Here is a 6,000-nt window from a genome sequence, read left to right as displayed (position 1 = left end):
TGGGGTAAATGCCCAGTAGTGCAATTGCCAAGTCATAGGGTAGCTCTATTTTTAATTTCTTAAGGATTCTCTGCACTGTTTTCCAAAGTGGTTGCATCAACTCACATTTCCGCCAACAGTGTGAAAGGGTTCCCCTTTCTCCATATCCTCTCCAACACTTCTTCCTTGTCTTGTTAATTTTTGCCATTCTAACTGGTGTAATGTGGTATCTCAATGTGGTTTTGATTTGAATCTCCCCGATGGCTAATGATGATGAACATCTTTTTCATGTGTCTGTTAGCCATTCGTATGTTGAAAGAAAATTTCTATAAATAACCAGGTCTCTTCTCAATGGATACAAAGTAGGAGATTAGATAGATATACTGGGAAAGTATTTAATAATAAAACCTTTATCAAGTACTTGTTGAGTGGTTAGTGTGTGTCAGGCATTGTGACTGGCTTCAGGGATCTAATAATGTACAAGACAGATATGAGCCTGGCTTTCAAGAAGTTCGGAGCTTGATATAACAATTATTTCTTCTATGTTTTAGATTCTAATAGATTCTAAACCAGTAAAGAACTATTAGTAGCAGTTTTGTTTTACTAAAAATTATGCAAATTGAATATGTAATTTTACTGATTTTATAGCACTTATGAAGAGTAGATATATAAAAAATACTATAAAAATCATTAACACTAAGAGGTATCTACCGTTGATTGAGGACTTACTATATGCCATGTGCAGTTCTAAATGCCATATATGCATAGTCATGTACTTCTAATAATAATCCTGTAAGGCAGATACTATTATTAATCCTGTTTTGCAGAAGAGAAACTTGAAGCAGAGAAAGGTTAAATATTTTTCTAAGGGTACACACCTAGTAAGTTACTTAGCTGGGATTTGAACACTGCTATTTTTGTTTCAGAGCCTATTTTCATAACCACTACTATACGAGCATGGCATTTTATTCCCAGTGGTGCAGGTGTGAATCTGAGCCTCAGACAGTGGACATGATTCACCCTCTTTACAGTTGAGGGAATTTGTACCTATCTCATAGAATGTTCTAAGTATTAAATGAAATAATATACTAGAAGAATATGTAAAAATAAATGTAGTGCCCGGTATCGAAGAAGCCTTAAAAAATGGAGTGCTTTATTATTATTATAAGTCTAGATCTTGGTTTTCTGATCTAATGTTAGGGATTATCAGGAATCTCTGAATTTCTTAAACCCACAGTGTTTCTTTACCACACCCATTTTTTTCTAAACCTTCTCAATGTATAGCCCCTACTTGTTTTGCAAGTGTTGCTGGTGGAGGTTATAAAAGGTGATGGAGACTCATGAATATAAGTTAGAGAGACAGTCATCTCTAATTGCACCATTTCACTTTTCTGAGAGTGGCCAAGATTAGCATAAGAAATCCAGAATGACTGGGCAATGAGTTCTATATCAATTAGCAAAAAAAAAAAGTTATCACAGAATGGTAGATTGAAAGGGACTCGAAAGCATATGCAGTCTAACCTCCTTCTTTGGAATCCTCACTAAGGGAGACTTTCTGAAATTTGAATTTGGGCCTGGGGTATATATGAAGATGTTTACCACTTTTCTATCACACAGAGGAAAACAATCCAGGTTAATTCTTTTTTAAAATACATTTTGACTTGAACTACCACATATATACAGAAAAGAGCACTAACCATGTAGCTCTATTTTCACAAAATGAAACAACAGAAAATAGATTAATGAATTCTAACAAAGTGAACACACATGTGTAACCAACATCCAGAGAAGAAATAGAACTTTTCCAGCACCCCAGAAGCCTTCTTTGTGCCCTCTTCCTGTTACTAACCCTTCAAAGGTAATTGTTATTCTGACTTTGATGCCACAAACCAGTTTTGCACATTTCTGAACACAATATAAGTAGATTCACACAGCATACGCTCCTTGTGTCTGGTTTCATTCTGTTGACATAATGCTTGTGAGAGTTATCTGTGTTGCATAAGACTATGGTTTCTTCTTACTTATTGCTATGTAGTTTTTTATTGTATGACCATATACAACTTATTTACCCATTCTTCTGTTGATGAACAACTAGTTTTTTTCCAGTTTGGTTTATTAATTACAGTGCTTCTGTAAACATTCTTGAACATGTCTTTTGGTGAACATTTGTTTCCATTTCCATTGGGTATATACCTGAGATTGGAATTACTAGGTCACGGGAATGCATGTTTTTGGCTTTATTTGATGCCGAGCAATTTTCCAGGATGGTTTTCCAGTCTAGAAAGATTTAGTTTAACTTTTGAGAGGACAAGACCTAGTGGGAAACATTGGAAGACCCACTGTAAGTGTGCTATATCTGGGCTGAAGCATCAGAAGCATCTGGTGAATAAATTCATTTATTTGTTATATATTTATTGAGCACCTACTATGTGCTAGGCCCTGTGCTAGAGGCTCTAAGGCTTTGAAGACCTTATGGTCTAATGGAGAGAGAAAATTTAAACATATAATCTCAATACTATATTTACAAACTGTGATAAGTACTAGGAAGGAAAAGTACAGGATGCCATAAGCCCAATAGACTAGTGTCCTCCCCCTTTTTTTTTCTTCCTAAAAGGAAGGGAAAAAAAAAAAAAAGAAAAGAAAGGCAACCTACCTCTAACTGTAATAACCTTAATTGTGAACCAGCTTCTAAGCTGTCAGATTGGAACCTAATTAATCATGGAGGGTGGTATGGAATTGATGAATTGCTTTGGTGCTCTTTTACTAGTATAAATCTTTGATTTAATGATTGCTGCTCTCTGATTCATACTGTACTACCCCAGTGATCAATATGCATGATGAATGGCTGATTTTCAAGAACCACCCACTTGCTAATGCTCCTTTACATATACAGTGTATGTATCTATGAATTAGTACACAAGACGGATTTCTGACAAAGAGGCAAAGGGTGAGGTAATATTATAGGTTGAAGAAGAGGAGGGGCACAGATGGGTGAGATGAATGGAATTTGCTAATAGCAGTTAGAAGGAAATTTTCAGAAAGGGGAAAGTAAAGCACTCAGTATGAGAATCCTCCATTTACTTTTAACCAGGCTCCTTCAACTAACTCTTCCAGTTCAAGGATTTGTTGTGGCTTTGGAGGAGACTTACTATCCACAGCTCCTTCAGAGTGAGAAATTCATGGTAGGATAAGAACTACAGATAATTTACTAGCTATGGATTACTTTGCTTCATTTCAGAGTCTCCACTGCTGAGGGGAGAGTGCGCAGGCACAGGGGAGGTTGACTGTGGTTTGCAGCAGTCCATGAAGACCTGTTTTGTGGTTTGTTCATTCAATCTAGAACTATTTATTGAATACCTGTCATATTCCAAGCCCCAAGCTAGGTACTGGAAATATACTGTTGAGTAAGATTAAACCTCTATCCTCAGGGAACTTTTTATCTAGAAGGATCAGTGAGGCTACTAGAATCTTCTATTGGTCTGGTCGAAATGCACATGCTGTACTTGCCCCCAGTGTTTTTGAGATACCTGTTTTCTAGTTTCAGAGAATTATCTTGAGGCCTCTCTTACCCTCTCTGTCTCTCATACACACATGTATCTTGTGATTTCCTCATCTGTCAAATCTTTACTCTCTCAAATTTATTAGGGAAAGCTGGATTTATGCAGTGTAACTGTGCATGAGACCTGTTCTGATGTGAGTTTTAGAGAAACCAATCTTTTTATTATCATGCTATACATATGACACCACCTGAATGGTGAACTATTACATAAATATAAGGTGTTTTGAATTCCAAGTGACTTCTCTGGAGGACATAATCGAAGAAATCTTAAACGCTTTCTTGTTGCATGATTGTTTTCGATAGCAAGAAGTTGCAGAACACTTAAAGACCTGTCACTGAAATTATGGTCAAATGTGATGAAATGATTCAAAATAATTATGTAATTATAGAGACCTCCGTTGATATGAAAAGAATTTCACATCATATTATTGAATTTAAAAAGGTTAAAGAATAACATGTATAATTATGATTGTTGGCACATCATACATATTTAGTAAATATTTGTCAGCAAACTAATCACTGGATTTTGGTAGCTTTCCACTACTTCCCTATAAGCAAAAAAAAAAAAAAGGATGAATAGAATAATGCTTCCTGTAGTGTTAACAATGGTTAATCTTGGGGTAATGGAATTTCAAGTGGGAAAAAAAAGACATTTTTAAAAATGCGTGTTCTTAATAGGTTGGTATTTTTTATAATGAGTGATTTATTTATATACCCAGAAAATATGAACTATTTTAATTTTTTTAAAAAACAGTCTTTTGAGTAAGAACAGTTTCCATCTGTTCAAAGGGAGGCTCGAAACCTCTCTTCTCTGGGATTTGATCTTCTTCAGTAGGGAAGAGAATTAAGAAAATCAGCTCCTGGGTGAAGACTAGCATCTCTTCCACAAGGCCTGAAGGGCTGATTCCGTCAAAGCCCCCTTGGAGAAATCTTAGTGATTCTGCGTTTCTCCTCCTGGGAGCTGGTGTGCTCTCCCTCTCCTGTAACTAGGGGATTCTCCCGTTTATTACTATTGTGGCTTTTCCTCCCCTCTTACCCACTTCACCCAGGCAGATTTCTTGTTTTATCTGGCACCCAGTAGAGCTCTGCTGAGCTGAGGGCCTGTTCTTTCCCACCAATCCTCATCCAATTAATTGATAAAAAATTAATAATTTAATTTTAGTGATGGGAATTCTATACCATTCTCCAGGCTCCCACTTTGCCAGGCGTCCCCGAGTCGCCTCATACAGACAAGCACCCGAAGCAAGAAGAAGGAACATTTTTTTTTTAAAATATTTTAAGTGGATTTGGCCACTTGAGCATCTTTGATTGGAGAGCAGGTGAAAGAACAGGAGGCACAGAGCAAAAATGGTCCCCCTAGAAATCAGGAGGTTGAAAGGAAATTGGTAGGGGAAAAAAAAAAATCACATTTGTTCCCTCTGTGCTTGTGGATATTTTTGGGACTTTTGCCAACCTACTTACTTATTTTAACCCTGAACTGCATATGAGTGACACAACTCCATTGATTTTGGATTCATTTAAAAGTAGGAGCTCTGAACTCAGACAGTCTTCACTAGCTATGGGACCTTCGGCTTCAATGTTTTCATCTGTAAAATCGAACTAATAAGACAACCTTCCTTGTTGCATTGTGACGATCAGTGAGATTATGCACTTGTAGCATTTAGCCTAGTATTTGACATTTCACAAGAGCTCAAAAAGTTCTGGAAATAATAATGACTGTTTTTTCTGCAAGTGATTATTTACAAAGAGGTTGAGCTAAAATTTATCATGTTATTAGAAGAGGATGTTTCTTATATTAATGTTAGTCTAAGAAGGAAGATTTCTTTGAAGAAATTTGCTCTTTAAGGCACTGGTATAATAGAACTGCAATGCTTGAACAACTCAGTATAGTTTTCAGCTCCCCTCATGTGTCTTCTAAACTCTGCTTATAAGCAACTGGCATAGAAATCATATATTATTTTTAGGTACTTATTCAAATATGCCCTCTGCCACATATTCTGTCAATACTAATTTGAATTACCTTAAGTTTTAAAAATATTGCTTTATTAAATATGTTCTCTAAATCAGATATTTACTTAAATCAAAGGGACCTTTACCTATTTTTGAACAAATTGGTGGGGTTTCAGTGTACAATAGACTTGCTAGTTTAGACTGTGTTAAAATTATGAGTATCTGAATTAAACTCTTTTGAGTTTTATTCATATAAATTCCTTGATGTGAAGAGCTGTGACATTATTTGTAAACATCTTCATTCTCCTTTATTCCACAGTAAACCCATGGAGACTAATAATTGCTCACTTATCTTTTTATCACACACAGCCCACAACCATTTGTAGCCTTATGTATAGTGCAGAGTAGATGCTCAATAAATGTTGAATGAAAGATGGTCAAGAGTTTGTGGGAACAGGTATTTGTAGGGCTGGCTAAGGGGAAGATGGTCTTAAACATGACCATTTCATGTC

Source organism: Meles meles, chromosome 3 (genome assembly GCF_922984935.1).
Source record: "Meles meles chromosome 3, mMelMel3.1 paternal haplotype, whole genome shotgun sequence".
Classification (NCBI taxonomy): domain Eukaryota; kingdom Metazoa; phylum Chordata; class Mammalia; order Carnivora; family Mustelidae; genus Meles; species Meles meles.
The sequence above is the reverse complement of the archived record's forward strand: the minus strand, read 5'-3'. Positions refer to the sequence as shown.